This window comes from Macrobrachium nipponense, chromosome 11, assembly GCF_015104395.2.
Source record: "Macrobrachium nipponense isolate FS-2020 chromosome 11, ASM1510439v2, whole genome shotgun sequence".
Classification (NCBI taxonomy): Eukaryota; Metazoa; Arthropoda; class Malacostraca; order Decapoda; family Palaemonidae; genus Macrobrachium; species Macrobrachium nipponense.
This window is the reverse complement of record NC_061087.1, coordinates 54,675,764-54,697,339: the sequence shown is the minus strand read 5'-3', so window position 1 is coordinate 54,697,339 and position 21,576 is coordinate 54,675,764.

The following is a 21,576-nucleotide window of genomic DNA, read 5'->3' as shown; positions in this document are numbered from 1 at the left end:
ATTTATCAATATTTGGCAAAATGGTCTTGCCGAGTTTTGAAACCCTGCTGATTTTAAATACTAGGCAAGAAAAATTGCTCATTTTATATAATCGGCAAATCGCTTGCTCATTCTCAATAATAGGCATTTCTATTGCCGATTTTCAATAATCGGCAATTTTCAATAATGAACGTAACATATATATATATATAATATATATATATATATATATATATATATATAGATATATATATATATATATATATATAATAATATATATATATATATATAATTACACCTTTAGCAAGATGCTTAGCTTAGCTTGGCTGTAAAAGAAGCTATAAATGGTAAGGAATATTTATGACAAAAGTCACTCTGTATATTGGCTTCTTTAGTGTATTATGCATACAATGTCTGTCTTGTGTAGTTCAAAAGTTGTGGCTGAGGTTAATTTGTTATTTGAACTTTGATGTGTTAATTATGAACATGATCTTAATCTCACTCATCACATAGATATCAGTAGTAGATTGTAAATGCCAAATATGTCATACTTATATCATAGACTTGAGAAGTTATGCCCTATGTTAAATTCTTATTTGACCTTTTACCTGTCAATATGACTATGAACTTGACCTTAACTTCACACCACATTGATAGGCTTCATTACTGGATTATGCAAGGAAAATATGCAGTTACTGTCTTGTGATGTTAAAAGTTATGACCAAGGGTTAACTCCTCTATGACCTTTGTCTTCTATGTACTATAACCTTGACTACAAGCATAAACGCTGCACATTATTAGCATATTATGCATGTTAATATATGAAGTATGTCTTGTATGGTTAAAAGGTTATAGTTGTAATCAAATTCATGTATGGTTGAAAGGTTATAGCTGTCATCAAATTCATGTATGGTTGAAAGGTTATAGCTGTCATCAAATTCATGTATAGTTGAAAGGTTATAGCTATAATCAAATTCATGTATGACCTTTTCATACAAGCCAGATAAGAAGTGTACATGTTATATAATTCAAAAGGTAGGGCAAAGATAAAAATCCTGTAAGTCCTCCAAATTGTCTTCATCATTGGTGGATTATGGTGCCATATAAGTAATCGTCACCTTTCAGTTCAGAAGTTATGAGAGAGGATGAGGGATAACTCAGAGACTTTTTCATATTAATGCATCTATTATGCCAGACATCCAACCAGTTCTAGTTCTTCCTCTCCTTCCCCCATAATGTTCTGAATTATACACATTTTGCTACAACCCATCATCATCCATTCTTTCCACATGGCTGAACCATTTTGAAATACTCATATCCATTCATTCACCCACTATAACCTTTTCACCACTTCCACAATTCTCCTATTAGTTCTCCTCTTATTAGTTTAGCATTCATTACTTAATTTACTTTCATAATTGCAAGTGGTTTAATAATCCATTTATGCATTCACACCTTTGCTTCTTTTGACAGTTTAAGTAGTCTTCCTCCCCCTTCACCCAAGTCTTTTGCACACATACCATTACCTCACTTTCTGATTATGCATTCTGTGACTTCCCTTTTCTCTTCCCATTGGATTCCAGTGCTTAGCTTCAAGCCTAAATTTCATATTCCATTCCATTCCTTCCCTGTTTCTTTCCGCCTCCCATGATCCATTATATTCACTCTCATCATCCATTAGTATATTCACTCCGAAATGCACAAATCAACTAATTTGTATCCTACCACTATGCTTATCATTTGGTGCTCCATCTTCCTTCCTGGCTTTCATAAAACTCATAACCTTTCTCTTGCTTTCATTTATTGTCGCCTTTGCTTCTTGCAAACACTTTTACTATTTCTGAAGTTTCCCAGCACTCTTCAGTTAGCACAGTACCACATGCTAATAAGTTATTTCATTCTCCTCTCACATCTCATTTTCTTATTCCATACCTTTGCACCTACATGTACTGAATTTCTCTGTCTTCTCACCCCACTCCAGTTATCCTGATGTTGAACAAACTTGAAGGCAAATACCTTATCTCAACCAAAGGTTCACACTGAAGCAGTCAGTCACTCTTACCTACATATATGCAGACCTTTTCCTTCCTTCCATCACAAAAACTTTTAATTGCTCTCATTCTGTACCATATATCCACTTCATTCTCCACATTGCCCCTCTATTGATTCTCTGATAAGTGTTTTGTATATCCATGTATGCTATATACATATATGTACAGCTTTTTCTCTTAACTTTGAAACTTGATCCCCACACACTTTTCTTTGTCTAAACCTGTGCTGTTTTTCCTTATTAGCCCATCTGCCATGTGCCAAAATTAATAAACCTTGTCTGACTTTCTCAATCAAAATCTTATTAAACATCTTTTGTGGTATACATATTAGTTATCACCCTCATTCAGACATACCTTGCAAACCCTCATTAGCCATTCAGTCACACTATCGCCATTGTACTCAGCATCTCACCCCTAACCCCATAACCTCTTGATATCTTTTAATTCTTCAATCTCTTAATTGTCGTCTTCACATCTACAGTCATGTCCTCAAGTATTTTCAACCTTACGTTTACTATTTTCACTCTTGCATTATTCAGCATGCCTTTCATGTCTCCTCAGCATTCAACAAATCTTCGGAAAGCTCCTTCCACTCAGATTGAATTATCTTCTCTACATTTGTAGCTTTTATTGTAGATCCATTTTTCATAGACTTTTCTTGCATATGTAGAACAACTTTTTATTCTCCCTAAAGTTCTTAATCACCTTGCAGTTATTGTTATTACATGCATTTTTTCTCTCACTCTCTTCTTGACTCTCCTATTCATTCTCTCCTATGTCTGCATGTGATCTCTTGCATCCAGCAGGTGCATCTTGAGCAATTTCGTTTTTCCTTCAGTAAACATTTTAGTTCTTCATCACATCACTTTAGTCTTTTTTATTCATTCATCTGCTGCCACAAAACCTCCCTGCATCATGGAATTTGAAAAACTTCTTATCTGCTCCATCTGCCTTTAATATCATCACATAGTTCCTCTTCTCTCTCATAAGATCTTTACTTTACTTTAGTATCAACCAACTCTCCCATAATAATTAGGTTTACATCCACCTTTTCATCTCTTCCTCTCCAATTTCAGTCTATATTCACTTTTGTTTTAGCAAAATAATGGATCAGATATACTTCCAGCCACTCCCCTCCCCTCCCCTCCCCTCCCCTCCTCACCATTTCATCCGTAAGATTTCTTTACATCTCTGCACTAAAATAACCTACCAAACACTTTTCCTTTCCAGTTTGTATTTATTAATATATATACTGTATATATATATATACACTATATATATACATATATATTATTATTATTATAAATACACAGTATATTACAGATATGTATATATATACACACATATTTATCATATATAACTTATATGATTATGGTTAATGCTTATGGATAACATTTATCCTAAACCACACAAATGTATTATAACTGCAATAAATTACCTCAGTGTGTTGAGCATGGGCTTATTGTGTTTTAATCTAGATTTGATCTTTTGATTGATGGGAAAACGTTAAACATGAAATACAGTAATGTTAAAGTGCAATAGATAAAAATAACAGCAATTTAAATAGTATGCAAGAGCTGATAAAAACCAAGCAAAAGAAAATAAGGATCATTACGGTTACATTTGATCAGCTTATTTAACCTTGTGATTTTTGTTATGGGATGAAATAGTTTTGATACATCTTCAATTCGTTTATAACTTAGGGATATACAGTAATTAACACAAATAATTTGGTTTGGTACAATAATAGCTTAATGGTATCTGCAGATCAGGTTGTGTATCTTTAGGGTAGTCATAAAAATAGCCTTTTGTTTTGATTTTTTCTTTATCAATGGGTTTATTAGTATTACTATTATTGTTTGAAAATTGTTAAACAAAGGGTAAAATTTTTGTGCAGTTATACCTGAATATCTAACCTGACAATATAGCTTACATTGTATTTTTTGTTTATGTTTTATGAACGATTTACATATGCTTGGCTTTACAAATAACTTTGATCTTCTTAAGCATTTAATATATATATGAAATCAGTATTTATTATGTGGCTGGAAAAAATATTGTGTTCAAGTCTATATGGTGTTCATGGTTAAACAATAATGATTCAGAGAAAAAGACAAGCGGCAAATTTCTCTTCAGTAGATTTGGAGAGATTGATTTTAACTGTTGATAATGAGCTATTAAATGTGTTCTGAACTGAAAATCTGTTTGAAAATGTTTTCATCCACACTGAATTTTTCTGTTTTAGTGCAGTGTACTGAAACAGACTCACTGTTTTGGCTCTTTTTATGATGCATTCTGTTATTCGGCTGAGTCATTTGATTTATTATTGCTTATACAATTCTCTCTCTCTCCAACGTGACGGTTCGAGAGCCTGCAACACCACGATTTAAGACGAAGGGCTCGCTACTCGAATTCAGTCCCTTAGCAGTCATCGCTTGATAATGTCCTGCGGATGAGGAGGAAACGTCGTGTTGGAGAAAGAGAGAGAGAATTGTATAAGCAATAATAAATCAAATGACTCAATCGAATTTTACCATGCCCTTTGGTGCGTTGTTTGCCAGTAAAAGCAACAACGAGAAAGCCGTCATTAGAAAAATAGAGAAGACTCTCTACAAGATTAATAGTGCTGAAGCAGCAATCATTTTTAACAAAACATGTCTACGAGAGGGTCTCCTTCCGAAATATATCATCATCATCATCATCATCCTCATCATCATCATCATCATCATCATCATCATCATCATCAACAACAACAACAACAACAACTTGGTGACAATTTCATTGAATTTCTATTGTCAATTATACATGTTGCTCAGGTGCTTTATAGGGGAGATACCATGTAACTGGTGGGTTGTAATTTTGGAGGGAAACTCATATCTGTTATCTTCTCCAAATCACTATTAGTCTCCAGCCTCCTTTCTCACAGTTATCATCCAAGAGGTCTGGATGTTCTAACTATTCAGTTTCCACAGGAGGTCAACATAACTATTACATACTATATTCACCTCTTTCATCATTGGCTTATCTACATGTGATGCACCAGTAATTTCCTTTCTGATGTCATTTCTTACTCCATCCAGCCATCTGACTCCAAATGTTCTTATTAAAGCTTTATTTTCAAATCTGCAAACTTATAAATATAATTTCTGTCAGACCATGATTCATGCCATCATAGAGTTACTTTTATATACAGTTGCAGTCTTTGTGATTTTACAAATCTTATTTAGTTGGCCTTATTTTAGTCTCGGTATACTCCAACTCAGAGGACCTGTATAAGATATATAGTTTCTAAATATTTTGTAGGACAGAACCTCATTAATCCTTTTTCCACCCAATTTTACTTCATCCCTTTGTGCATACTCCTGTCATATACTGCATTCTATTTAGCAAGCTTTGTCAGTATTATGCTGTATTGTTGTTTAAAGCCATATCTTTTTGCATATTATGGGAGTTCTGACCACCTTTTCATTTCAATCTATGAGAAGGGCAAACCCAGGTGAAATAACCTTTAATTGTAGCATCTCGTTTACTCAAGATTCACTTGACAAAACTGTCAGCATTTACCTTGTATCTTGTAGTTGTTAATGGAAATGCTGTAGTGTTGCAAGGTCATTCATAATATTGATCTGTGGATGCTGGTAAGTGCTGCCTTGAAAAGAATAAAAATTGTCAGAAATGTGTATGAGATTTCATACACTGATGCGCAATGTGTCTTGCCACAAATATTTGATCTGAGGAGATCCTACTTTTTCTAAAACCAGCTTTTCATCTCTAAGCATTTTATTAGTTTCTGTTTCGAAGTTGTTGAGAATAAACATACTGATTGGAAAAATAATCTCTGCAATAATTCCATCGTGACTGGGTGTTATCCAGGTTTTTTCAACTTCTGGTATATCAAGCATAGTATTCTCTGCTTCCCCCCCCCCCCCCCCCCCCCCCCCCCGCCCCCCCCCCCCCCCCCCCCCTCATTGTGGGACCACCTTGACGTGGTGAGGGGGCTCTCGAACCTCAGGAATCTCTTCCCAGGTTTGAACCCAAGAGTCCCATATGACATTATATATTTTCAAGTTAACTTCTGTGGACTTTTCCATTTTTGCCAAAATTTTTGAAAGCAAATAAATGAGAAAACATATCATGGCTTAACGTGGAGTTAAATCCGAAGCTAGATAGTGAGAACTATGGTAGATCCATCATCTACCCGACAATGTTCGGACCTGTTTTTCAGGTGGAACTATTCTGTGGAGCTGGACCACGGATTCCATGGGGGGCCTGGTTCTAGGAATAGAACTCTCAGCATTCTATCCAGTTTGCCCATAATGTGATTAGGATGGGGATATAACGTAATACTCTTAGTCATAGCAAGCGGGTTCTGCTTACACTTGGGCTATACTAATCATGTTATGCCATCCCCTTTTGGGGTAGGGTAAGGATGCGGACATTTGGGAGTCCTTTCTCACTTGTGCCATTGGCGGAAGATTTAACTTCGCAAAGGGCCAATGATATCTTTTCAATATTTTTTTTTTTTTTTTTTTTTTTTTTTTTTTTTATAAATCTCAAAATGTATGAATATTGAAATAAAGGATTTGAGTACCCTTGGGCCCCATGACTATTGGCACGTCACTCCCGAATTTCCTTGGTACTGCCACAAGTAGTGAAAGTACTATAAATGATACAAAGGAACACCCTGTTCCAAGTAAAGCAGCAGAGCCAGAAAACCAAATAGATTGCATAAATAAAAAAGAAACAAACAAAAATAAATTGGTAAACTCTAATATCGTAACAATGGAACCATATATGATGAACAATAATTCTGAATTAGAGACAAATAATCCTCCCAACAATACAGAAAAATATAAAAATCATAATAGACAAGCAACATACATAAAACAAGGACCAAAAAGAAACACAAATTACTGACCTAATCCCACAGTGGTACATTTTGATGACCTCTTTGGACCAGATAACTGGTCAAGATTTCTAGTCCTCAAAGCTGACAACAAAATCTCAGCAGCGATACTAGAAAACAAATTACTTAACATATATCCAACACAAGACATGGAATGCAGACACATCAAGGACAATGAATGGCTTATCCAAGTAACCAATAAAAAGCAGTCCACTGCCTTTTTAAGTATAACAGAAATAAATAACATAAAAGTAACAATTACAAGCCACGAAACATTGAATTATGTACAAGGTACAGTAATCCTACTCAATAGAGAGCAGGAGCTTCCTTCAAAACAACTGCTGCTAGACTCCTTAAAATTGAGATATAGTAACAATATTCACGATTTAGAAATATACTTGATTTCAAGTAGGAAAGATAAAAATAAAAATATCAACATTGCCAAAATAAAATTTACGGCCAAGACCTACCATTTAAAATAAAAATTCTTGGACAAAATAGAGAAGGTCGTCCTTTTGTTCCAAAACCACTACAATGTACACAGAGCTCAAGGTATGGACACACATACAAAAGATGCCGTAATAAGGCTGTGTGTGCTGTCTGTGCATCAGATGACCATACCATATTAATTGTGGACTAGCCCATGACGCGAAATCTAAGGAGTGCTCATTTTACCAATATAACACAGAACTTCAGTTGTTAATAAATAGGACAGGAATGTCAGTCATGGAAGCCAGACTTGAGCTAAAAGTAAGAGGAGTTAATAATCCATCCAAAACCCCCACCTACGCCTCGGTGGTCGCTGGGTCGATTCTCAGCCATTCCATTGAGGAGTGAGAGATGTGTATTTCTAGTGATAGAAGTTCACTCTCGACGTGGTTCAGAAGTCACGCAAAGCCGTTGGTCCCGTTGCTGAATAACCACTGGTTCCATGCAACGTAAAAACACCATACAAACAAACAAACAAAACCCCCACCTTTTCAAATGTGACTAAAAATCAAGACATCAAGCAGCACAATAACAAACAAGATAATATAATCATAGAAACTAAATTTCACACCAATAATACTGAAACCCAAAATAAAAGTGATATTACAACAACCAATACCACCACTAACATAGATGATTCAGTTATCCATGGAAAAGAACTTCCAATGGAAGAGGAGTTAAATAATGATAATAGTCGAACTGGCAAAAAGAAAAGAATTCTGGAAAGAACCCCACCTAAGGGAAAAAAGTAAAAATTGAAAATTACAGTCAATCCGAAGAAACTCCATCTACACCAGGAGAACATTTTAAAAAAGATATTAAACTAACCTCATCACAAGTGGAAATACACAATTACCCTCAATCTCAATCAAACAGCCAACATCTGGACAGTAAAGATCACTCTTTACAATTCCCATCAAATAATACTAATGAAAATCATACCATTAAACCAAACCAAAATATAACAATTACCCCCCAACCATCCACAAGACCCAAATATTCCATTAACAACAACAAACCAAATAACTACAGAAAAGGACCAATAGAATTACAAAACCAGAAATTTCTAAAGCTAGACCAAATACTTCTGAACCAATAATTAACATTACCGAAATTGCTTCATCTTGTGGTTGTAATGAATGCTTTGTAAGTACATATAACCAACTAACTACCAAGACAGAGGACACAGTACGAAGTTGTATAGACAATTTCTGGGCTAAACCTGTGTCGCTCCGTGAAATATTCCTTTAGCACACATTTCTAAGGTATAAATATTGCTATAAATACCAGAGAAAAAAACTATATGGTAATGCCAGAATATTCTGGCTCGCTCACCTTTATTTAAGGTGTCGGTATGGTATCTGGGGCGAGTGAAACCACTACCAGAGGTCTTCTGCTATTTAGTCTCTTCCTTTGTCAATTTCCCTTTCAAACTAGGCGCCATGCCAGCGCCATCTACTGCCCACTACCGCTACTACTAGCGCCTCGATAGCCATTCCTTTAAATAGCACTGTCGTGTACACTTGTATCTTTGACTGTAACGACATTATTTTGGAATAAATTGAGATGCTGTAAATGCCAGGAATCTTCAATATCTAAGTTGAGTACTGCAATTATCAATTTATGTTGGTAAAGGTAGCGAAATTAATCATAAGTATGTTTTAGTTGTATGTTACATAAACGGAGCCTAACTTGGGCCGCTCCCGAGTCAGCCATTACATACATCGCTACCCGTATCTTTATGACGACTTCCAATTGGTCACATACTAATTATAGTCGTGTTGTTATTGATTTTGCACTCACTCAAGATTTAGTAAAATTTGTAGATATCCTGGTGCTTTATAATAGATATCCTGGCGCGAGGATGTTTCGGACCTACTTACACAAACCAGGGAGATTCCTCCTTGGTTTGGGAAGTAGGTCAGACGGGTATTCCTTCCATCTGGAGAGGATTCTCCCCTTCGATTCGTCGGATCGGGAGTTCAGCCTATCTCCCTCCCCCCCCTCCCCTCTGTTCCTTGGTCTGCTCAAGGAGGATACCTCCTTCACCTTACCAGTGAATCCCTAAGGGAGGGGTGTAAGGCCCTTAGGGACCGTATTCTGTTCCATGAGCCTCCCTGGCCTTCCTCGCCAAATCGTGATTGAAATCACGTCTTGGGAAGGTTAGGCTAACTGCTCAGAGCCACCCTGGCTGTCCTGTCCAGATCGTTCCGATCGAGAGGTTAAGCCAGCCGCTCTTTAAACAGAATTATGTACTTATCCTCTTTATCCTTATCCCCTCTTGCTCCAGGGCTATTATATAGCGTTTATTATCACTTTATTATTGTATTATTGTAATCAGGGGGCAGTCGGTCTATAGACCGTCAGCCCCTGTGATCGATTGGACCCACTTCTGACCGCGAGGTGTTCCACCTGGCCGGTCGTAGTGTCCAATTGATCGCGTGTGAGCCACCCTCTAGACGCCCTCCCCTCCCCCCTTTTACCTTGACGGGATGACATAACTCGCTAGCGCTACTTCAGGTAGTCATCCGAGTCCTATTCCCTCTTGCAGAGGGGGTGAGGGAGAGTGATTATAGTCGGAAGGGGTACTCCTCGCCTTATGTAGTAGGAGTAGTACGATGGTACCTACCCAGACGAGCCCGGGTAATTTCCCGGCTCGTTAGGATGGTATTAGCCACGTACTCTCTTCTCGCCTTTCCTATCCCCAGTTCCCTTCGTTCTCTTTCCGCCCGCCTCGGCAGATCCGGGACCCAGCGGACATTGTTAGTTATGCATATAACAAACACGATTCTTTTATGATCAGATTCAGGCCTAGGTTTTACCTATTCCCCTGTTTCGATCCCTAAGCTGGACCCGGGGGATAGAGAGATAGCATTGAAAGGGAACTGGGACCGGAAGGGGAATTTTGCCTTTCCTATCCTCAGTCCTTCATGCATTATCTATCCTTCCGCCTCGGCGGACCCGGGATACAGCGGAGATCGTTCAGTTATGCATATAACAACACGATCTCCCTTATGATCGGATTCAGGCCTAGGTTTTACCTATTCCCGTTTCGATTCCTTAGCTAGACCCGGGAGGTAGAGAGATAGTGTTGAAAGAGAACTGGGACGGGAAGGAGCATAGATTCTGTGCTCCGGTTCAAAATTCATTTAGTTATTTTAATTTAATTGTTTTAAAATATGCTTTATGTTTTCAATCGGTGTACTACGCCGAGTAGTCGACCCCGGCAGGTAACCTAGAATCAAGGCATTTGTTTATCCTTACCTAGCCTCTCTCCCCCGCTTTCATCTTACCTCGGCACCCCACCCGGTGGCGGTGGCCAGGAGCTAGCAGAGGCATTCTTAGTTAATAAGAAAACCTCTCCAATGCCGACGGATTCGGGCCAAGTCTAACTTTCCCCGGTTTCGTTGCTATGAGCTTAATATATATATACATATATATATATATATATATATATATATATATATATATATATATATATATATATATATATATATTATTACAAGACTTTGAGTTGAATGCATAGTGGGGTCGGAGCTGGCGGGAGAGGATAATATGAATACCTTACATAATGCATGCCGCCGCAATTTATTACGGCGACGACAATACAGAATGCAGGTCCCGCCGGAGTGATCTCCAGCGGACCTACTTGTAGTGATACTCTGGTATTGATTCTAATATTACATACTCCACCAGATACATATCCGGCGAGTCCATACAAAGGTACTTATGTATCATTTTGTAATTACAGATGGTACGCTGTCAGAAGACAACCTGCACTGCAACCCTGCAGCAGCAGGGCAGACAGGAAGTATGCCGCACTCACACAGGCTGTGCGGTCCAATGAACGACTTGTCGGTCTGGCAACCAGTTGTGAGTGAAGTCTGTTACAATCTGCTTTTGGGACTTCACTACCGAGACGGTAAGTACCAATTCATTGAATGATTAGTTCACTGAATGAGATATTGTAAATAATTGGAGAGATATTGAGATAATTATCAATGTTTAGAATACTTTTAAAAGAGGATACTTTTTAAAAGTAACTATCTCTTTCAGAAGTTTCCTTATCTACCCAAATGCGGAAGTCTCAGCAACGGTACCAGTAAATTTGGCAGCCCCGATCGTTGCCAAGATCCACGAAGATTAACAGGCCGTGCTGGCAGAGAACCTAGTGGGTTAGAATAAGAAGTCGGAGAGGTCGCAGCAATCAACCCGGACCATGAACCAATGAAGGCCGATACCCTGGACGAAGGTAGGCTATATGAAGCATTTGGTAAACGGGCAAAAGGACTACCTTTTAGCCCGTCTCATTCTTCTTCTTCATTTTAGAATTTACCAAGAGAACTATGACTTCGAGGGATAAGCCGGGGTCGGTAATCCCTAAGGTAAGCTGAAATAGTCACTCATAGGTCTATTACAAGTCCCTTACTAAACATTACAAACTGAAGGCTATTTGGGAAAGTCGTTCTAGTTCGTCATCAGCCACCAAACTGGTGACGAACACGACAAGATCTGCCACACACAGGCAGGCATCGAAGACAAAGGTATCTAAACCCAGATCATAGGATCCCGGGTTTAACCCAACATGTTTTCCAGCTTGCTGAGGCAGGAAATGGGATAACCTGACTCGGCCCAATTCTAAGTAACATCACAACTCAGTTGTTCTCGAACATGTAAACATCAGGTCAGCCTATTCAGTCGTCAGTAGAAGGACTGAAGATCTAGGAGACCTCGAAGTAAGGAGCCTCCCAACCCGGAAAACCACAACTACTGCGGGCAGTACCAGACACATCCAATTGTGTCCCTTCAAATCAATAATCCTTGTGGCTACCAGCGCATGCTCTCTTCTCAGAGGGCATGCTGATGATTGAGGACGGGAAGGGAACCCTGCCAACAGAGGACTTCGAGTTCCTTTCACCGGGTCTCTGACTGAGAACGAATGCACTGATCTGTGAAGACAAAACACCTAAGGAAATGGTCATCTTCCCCAGAGACCAAGCTCAATCAGCCTGGGTTCAAACCCTGGCAGATTGGGAATGCACTAAGTACCAAACTGACACGCCACAATAATCCCTTCACGATTTTTGTGGTGCTAGACGACACGTCCATTCCATGTACCTCTAAAGTAGTAGAGATTACACTTCAGGCAATAGCAATGGACAAATCTATACATTATATCAGAGAGACGGATTTACCATCCGCGGTCTCTCTGGGAGGAATGGAGTGCGGGGTAGACGCCCCAGCGACTTTCTTCGTAGGCATATTGGAGTAAAATTGTGCTACGACGCTCTTCAGCGAGCTTCTACCCAGACTCCCAGAAGCACTGGTAATGGCAAAGTATGAAGCCAGAAGTTGCTTGACTAGGTCTATCAATTCCACCACTATAGCGGAAATGACAACCTCGGTCTATACGGACGAACAAGGTTCAAGATCCGGACAAGTCATTGCTTCACATCTTATGGTGCGATGTATATGACCTTGCAATAGCCAGGAAGAACTGCAGAAAGCACGTCTTGACTGATGCGTCTATTCACCATGAACCTAATAGACTCATCAAAGCTTAGGTCTGGGGAGCAAACTTGTTCCCTGAGATTGTAATGGTCAACCAGAGCTTGCGAGTTCGCTGGGGCTGGATCCCCAAGAGGAGATATGAATCCCCGGGAACACAGCCCACGGGCATGAAGGGAGCAAAGGGGTTCTAGTCTTCCTAGACGACGTAACCTCAAACATTGATACAAGTTGTTCCAGTAGGCCAGCTAGGTCAACCATCCACCTCAAATGGTCAGCCACAACAGTCCGTGCTGCTGTAGAAACAGCCCTCTCAGCAGCACCAAAGCTCGGCTTCTTTACCTCTTCCCAGGCCATAAGGCCTCCAATAAGAACCAGGTGTATGTCACGGATACAACAGGTTCACAAGAGGTAGCCGAGTCAGAGCAACTTTCCGTAGAGCTGGCGGAAGAACTTCCGGCAAGGAATAGACTTCACAGGAAGCCGGCGCAACCGACTTTCAACGAACCAGTGAGACTCCTCAGGTAGGAGGAAAGCAGTGCTTATTCAAGAACCGCTAGGAATCAGCACTTGGTCGAACAACATAGTATCAAGAGGTCGGTGTGGAGTAGGGAGAAGGGCCCTCCTCCATCAACCGAAATTTATCAACATCCAAATACTGGATGAGATAAAGGACACCTAAGACTTTCTGTAGAAGAAAGTAATTACAAGTGCAAATATTTAGAATTTCAGGGACGCTTCTTCAGCGAGTCCTTGAAGATTCAATCGAACAATGGGTAATATTAGACTTATCTCATTGAAACTCATATATTCAATACGACAAGTCCCATATGCTAACTGTTTTCGCAGGTACGGACCTTACCTCCCCATGGGGCCGTCACAATACCTATAATCTTATAGATACTTACTATCCCGTTCCGGTAGCAAGTCACTTCCGCCTTTTCCTAGGCTTTTGCCTTTTTCTAGGCTTCAGACTAGGCAACAGGCTTATGCCTTCAAGTAAGGCTATTTGGGCTTATCAGAGCGGCCAGAATATTTACAAGATAGCGGTAACAGTAGTGCAACAACTGAGAACCCAAGGGATGAGCCTAGTAATCTCCCAGACGACTGGCTCATCTGAACTATAAATGTCAAGGAATGTCTCAAGGCAACCATAAGTGATAATTTCTGGAATTCCTAGGATTCCAAATCACAAAGAATCCCTACACACTCTGACACCACGGTTTCAGTGTTTAGTAAATAATGGGACCTCAAATCACACAACTTTCGATCCCACTGGGGAAAAAAGAAAGGAAATAGCAAGGCTGCGAGACACTTCCTCAAGGCAGACAAGCATCCTGGAGAAACCAGAAAGAGTTCTAGGTTCACTCCAATTCGCGTCAGTAACAGGGACTTTACTAAATGCCAACAGAAGACTATATTCCTGGTTTGGCGGAGTAGAGCGACAGGGAATTACGAGACAGAGGTCCCACATCCCGCACAATTTACAGAGACTCTGTCCATGGACAGAAGTCAAGAATCTGACAAAATCATCACCGGTATGGTTCCCTCCGCCAAGTTTAGTGGTCCATATGGATGCTTCACTAAGCGTTTTGGGAGACTACCCCATATGAGGAAACGCTCAGGATACTTGGTTCCTAACGCCCTGCTAGCTTCATAACAGTGTTTGGAAGCCATGACAGTATTCTATTCTTAGTAACTCTCCTTAGAGAGCAGCTTTCAGCCAAGCCACATAATCGGGTCATGATAACAATCTTTTCATTGACAACAAGAAACAGTGGCATCTGTCAGTAACTCACTTGGCAGGAGCAAGAACCTAGTGGCAGATATACTGTCAAGGACAACTCCGCTACAGTCGGAATAGTCCTTAGACAACAGGTCATTTAGATGGATCAGCCAACAGAATCCAGATCTCCTAGTAGAATTATTGCCACAGAATCCAACCACAAATTACAATATTTCATGTGCCCTCAATCTGGACCCCATGGCCCAGGCACAGATACCAGATAGGTTGGAACATCTGGCAGTGGATTTAATTTTTCCCTCCAATAAATCTACTAAGGCAAGTTCTAGGTTAACTCCCATCCGTCTAAGGACGGACTGGGCTGTTAACCCCCAACGAACTCAAGAGCAATTGTGACCTGTAACTAGGGGAATTGGGACTCCGCCTCAGACGGACCCCCAACCCCATACTGGCACGATTAGTATAACACGGCGGACGCTTCCTCAAGGATTCGTAGGGTTCTAACTTTATGGAATTCATGAATTTCACGGCACAAGAAGATGCCAATTTGGATCCTATTAACACCTTGTTCTTAGAATCAGACAACGAAAGTCTACGGGGAGGTCCGCAACCGTGAGGAAACGTTTCAGCAATTGTCACGAGATTTGACAGTCCTGACTAATCTCTCCCCTAGTTCCTACGACTCCCTTTTATAAGCAGTACGATTCTACAGTAACAAGCTTTCCTTTTTCCTAAAAAGACAATAGTTATGACGATGAATATGAACCTGGCTGTTGCGTTCCTTAGGACCCTGTTTAGAAAGAGCCTACCAGCTAGGGTTATTACCACGACCAAATCTGCTTCAAGGAACTTCTCCAGTTTGGTTCCACATTAATAGATTCATATTTCATAGATTCCGAGAACTTGTGCTAGCTAGAACAAAATCATATTGATTTTCTTCCATCCAGAGAAGTTCTAGTATCTCCAGATCGAATTCTTGGCTAAAAATGAGGATCCTCAGAGTAGGTGGTGCCCCTAGAAGATTGCCCCACTTCCACAGGATCTATCCCTATGTCCAGTCAGAACTTGAGATCAATTTTAGACAGAACTTCAAAAAACTTCAGGTCCTTTATTCATTCGAGAGATGGTGGAACAGTCTCATTTAAGTGATTAAAGTAACAATTCTATAACTTTAGATAGGCTAACAGGAATCACTTCCACATGTACATGGTGTCCAAGCAGTAGCTCCCTTAATAAGTCACTTCCACCACATGAACTTTGATGACCTTAAAGAAGTATATAGGATGGAATTCAAGTATTTTATCACCACTACCTTAAATCCTTGGAGGCCCTTAAATAATTCAGCAGTGGCAGTGGGGGAATATTGTTTCCCCTAACACAGCCTAGTCATGTTGACATACCTAGTCGTAAAGACCTTGTCCTTCTTTAGCTCCTTTTTTCTCCTAACCGCCTTGCTTAGTCTCTAGCCTTCATCTCGGGGTTTTTCACTTGGATTGCATAATTGAACCATTCTTGTACTGGTTATAATTAACTACTAATCATATACATGTAAAATATATAGTATTACTTGTCATAGTAATCACACAGGCCTTACCAATAATTATTGCCAGTAATAGTATATACTTACTGGAGTAAGGACCTAGACTTAAGATATTGTTAAAATCTGTCTAGATTTAAGCAATTTATTAAATAGGGTAGAATTATCTTAGAGTTAGTTTCTCCCTTCCAGTAGTCTTATAGAGAGTATATCCAAGCTTGTGGGAACAATTCTCTGTTACTATTTCACGGAGCGACACAGCTTTAGCCCAGAAAAGGGATTTTGACAAAGGAAAAATCTAGTTCTTGGCGAATGACCTGTGTCGCCCAGTGAACCCACCCCTTCCTTCCTCACCCTATAGCCCCAAGCTTGGGTGCTATTTTCTGGAATGGCTATCGAGGCGCTAGTAGTAGCAGTAGATGGCGCTGGTATGGCGCCTAGTTTGAAAGGGAAATTGACAAAGGAAGAGACTAAATAGCAGAAGACCTCTGGTAGTGGTTTCATTCGCCCCAGATACCATACCGACACCTTAAATAAAGGTGAGCGAGCCAGAATATTCTGGCATTACCATATAGTTTTTTTCTCTGGTATTTATAGCAATATTTATACCTTAGAAATGTGTGCTAAAGGAACATTTTACTGGGCGACACAGGTCATTCGCCCAGAAATAGATTTTTCCTTTGTCAAAATCCCTTTTTACTAAATTAAGGAGGTGCCCTTTAACACACCAACATGAGAACGAATTATGTTCTGAATCCTTATAATACAAAAAGGAAATTATAAAATAAAAAATAGACTTGTTAATATTCAATTATGAAAAACAAACAACTGCAGAATCTAATAACCAACATACAAATGCAACGATTAAAAAACCACAAATAAATTCAAATGCATATAAACTACGAGGCAAAGTAAAATCAGCAATCAATATACAGAATTTAACACCAATTTCTCCTGATAATGGAATATAAAATCATTCAATGGAATATAAATGGTCTCTTAACCCGACTACGTCTGGGTGAATTACAAAGAATCATACGAGACCACAACCCAATGTGCATATGTCTACAACATATAGGAAGTAACCCTACAAATATCCAACACTATAAAATTGCCTGTTATTCACCAACTGACGGTGGAAAATTAGGCACAGCCATATACTTTCATAATAGCATTACATATGAACCTTTCTACATACCATCTATGCCATATCAAATAACATCAATTAAACTATATGCCTGACAAAAGTAAAATCACTATTTGTAATTTATATAACCATCCAAATTTCAATGCAAATTTTAGTGATTTTTCTGAACTTATTAGCAAAAGTATACAGGAACCCCTACTTATAGTAGATTTTAACGCACATAATCCATTATGGGATACTAATAACCCCACTGACACATCCGGAATCAACATAGAGAATACTATAATGAAACACAACCTGTGTTGTCTCAATGAAAGTGAAGTTCCAACATATTTTTCAAATACACACCTAACCTTTTCTTCAATTGACATGTCATTATGTTCAAATGATGTAGCTGAGAAATTTGAATGGAACGTCCTAGACGATTCATACACAAGTGACCATTTCCCAATCATTCTGAACTACTTAAGTAATATCAAAATATTGCCACCTACAAGATATAATATTCAAAAAGCTAACTGGGATAAATATTTCCTATACACACGAAACATACCACCATTCCCACATAATGAAGATCACAATACTACATGTGAATCCTTCACAAACTTCATAATAAATGCTGCAGATAAAAGTATTCCAAAAACCAATTCACATTCCACAAAATCCCATGTCCCATGGTGGAATCCAACCTTAACAACCTTAAGTAAAATCAAACATATATTGGGTCGCAATTGTAACAGACTCAAAACTCGCCTTAAATCACTCAACAAAAGGCCCTATGATATTAACATATTAAACAAAATAGTTATAACCTAACATAACAATTAACCACATTAAACCACTATATAACAAATATACAGCCAAATTTAGAAAAACGGTAATAGCTGAAAAAATCGCATCATGGAAGGAATATGTCTCAAACATATCTTCAAACACATCCACAAGGGATATCTGGCAAAAGATAAGGAAAATCAATGGAAAACATATAAAAGCTCCAAGAAGTGCAATACATTTAAATGAAAAAATATACCATGATACTTATGAAATATCAAATATAATTGGAAAGCATTTTGAAAACATCAGTGCTTACTCCAGCCTAGATATACATTTTCAAAATATCAGAAGACAAAAAGAAAATATAATACTCAATTTTGAAACTCTTAAAGACCTGGGATATAATTATATTTTTAACATGGATGAACTAGATAATGCCATCAACTCTTGTCATCCCTCCGCACCAGGATATGATAAAATATCATTTGAAATGATAGAAAAATTAGCTCCTATAGCTAAATCATATTTATTAAAATTTTATAATGTATCTGGCTAAAATGTGTCTTTCCTGATAAATGGAAACATGCCATAATAATTCCAATAAATAAACCAGGAAAAGATGTAAGTAATCCATCCAATTATAGACCGATATCTCTAACAAGTTGCCTATGCAAAAACATAGAAAAGATGGTTAATGTACGATTAACATATGTAATAACCAAAGAATCCATTTTAACACCAACACAGTCGGGTTCAATAGCTGGCAGATCAACCCTAGATCCCTTAACACATTTAGAAGATCATATCAAAAAAGGCTTTGAACAAAAGCCTACAATACAACATGGAAACATAAACATCATGCAAAAACTCCACTCCAAGGGACTAAGAGGCCACTTACCAATATTTATTTAGAACTTTTTAACAAACAGAACTTTTCAAGTAAGAGTAGAAAATTCCTACTCATTAACCTATAAACTGGAAGAAGGAATCCCTCAAGGTAGTGTCTTGAGCTGTACATTGTTTGCTTTAGTAATCAATGACATTAATAAATTTACCAAGTGGTGTAAAAAACAGTTTATATGTTGATGACTTTGTCATTTACTATACGAGTAGTAATTTGAGACATGCTGAGAGAGTTCTCAGTACTGCCATTTCAAATATATGTAGTTGGACAAATTCAGTTGGATTTAAATTTTCAACTGATAAAACAAAGGCAATCGTCTTCTACAAAGACAAAAGATGGATGAAGAACCAAACAATCAAACTTCACCCTTATAGCACTGAAATACAATTTTGTACAAAAATCAAGTATCTAGGAGTGATATTTGATCAACATTTAAATTGGAAAGACCACATCAAATGCATCAAAGCCCTTGCCATATTAAAAAAGTTATCACACACTAATTGGGGAGCAAAGCGAGACATTTTATTAATGATATATAAGGCAGCAGTCTTATCCACAATAGATTACTGCTGTCCAATATATTCATCTGCCTCAGAATCTGCATTAAAATCTCTCGATGTAGTGCACCATGAAGGCGTGCGATTGTGCAGAGGAGCATTCCGATCGTCCCCAACAAACTCACTTCTGGTAGAGGCAGGTGTTTTGCCCTTAAAACATCACCGTAATTTGATAACAATACGAAGAGGTCTTTCAATGCAAGCGGGATCGTCTCCTGCAGCTGACTGCTTCCAAAACTGTAATCCAGTAACAGCAGTTAATAGTACTAGCTCTTTCCCAAAAAGAGCTAGATACATAATGAACTTGCATAACATGGATCCAATTTTTCACCCACCAATGGAATTGCCACCACCGTGGATTTTAAATCGAATAAAGATATCTACCTCCCTGTCTTACCTACTCAAAAAGCAAATGACAAGTACAGAAATGTACCGTCAACATGCTTTGAAGCACATTAGAAGAAAAGGAAACAAATTTATGGTATATACAGACGGCTCCAAAAATAATGTTGGAGCAGGAGCATCTGCATATTCGAAAAATATGTTAATAAAAAAAAGCCTACCTTTAATATCATCAGTATTTACTGCTGAAGTCACAGCCATACAGATGGCTCTTGATATGATATCTGAGGCAAAAGCAAGTGACTGTTATTTTCAGTGACTCACGTAGCGCTATAGATGCTATAAGACAGTATAAATTCATCAACTCTTCCAATCAGGATTATCAATGGAAATATGTTGGATCCCAGCACACGTGGGAATAAAAGGAAATGAATATGCAGACTCAGCTGCCAAATTAGCCTGCACTATCCCTCCAACAATTACACATGCCCCAGTGGTCAGACTGGGTAAAATCTGTTAAACCATTGATTTACCAGGATTGGAAAGGAGAATGGGCCTCGGTGCCAACAACAAATAAACTTAAAAACAAAAACTGAAGTGTATGTATGGAGGACATCCTCACAGGAGGAAAGATCAAAAGAGGTGATCCTAGCAAGGCTCCGTATAGGACACACAAGATTCTCGCATGGTCACTTGATGTCAACACCACATGCTGACCCAATGAAGTGTAACAGATGTCAAACACCCATGACAGTACAGCATTTGCTTGTTGAGTGCCTAAATTGGACCCAGCAAAGATCTGGTTATCTACGGAATTCAAAAATGAAAAGTATTCTTGCTGAAAGCAAAGATTTTTCAATTAATAACATCATACATTTTTTTAAATAAGACAGGTTTCTCAAATAAAGTCTAAATTTTTTTATTAATTAACTAATTTATTTATTTATTTATTTAATTTTTTTCCTCAGGATTAATCCCTGAGAACCAGCCCGAGAAGAGTCTACTTGAGACTCAGAGGTCTGGTAAAACTAACCCCTATTAATAATAATAATCTGCTTCTCTCTTATTCATTACCTTATAAAATTGTTTTGGCGAGCATTATCTTTCTTCTTTTGGTGTAGCATTTTCACCAAGGTATATTTTGCTTAACATTATGTTGGCTAACATATCACCAATGCCGTTTCCCAGGACCAGACATCACAATTTCTTCTCCAAATTTCTTTGAACTTGGATCTTCAGGCTTTGTAGTGACAAGCGTATCCAAAAAGAGCAAAGAATTCAAGAAGTTAAGAGGGCATTGTGGCTATTACAATTCCATATGTATCTGGTAAAAAAGTGACCAGTAGATGCTACACATACACACACATGTATGTATATATATATATATATATATATATATATATATATATATATATATATATATATATATAATGTCCTTATTTTACACCTCAACTTATCAGCCTTCTGTAAAATTAATTGTAATAGCCACAATGCTCTCTTTACTTCTTGAATTCTTTGCTCTTTTTTGGATATGCTTGTCACTACAAAGTATGAAGATCCAAGTTCAAAGAAATTTGAAGAAGAAATTGTGATGTCTGGTCCCGGGAAACAAACCCAGGTCCAATAATCACAAAGAGG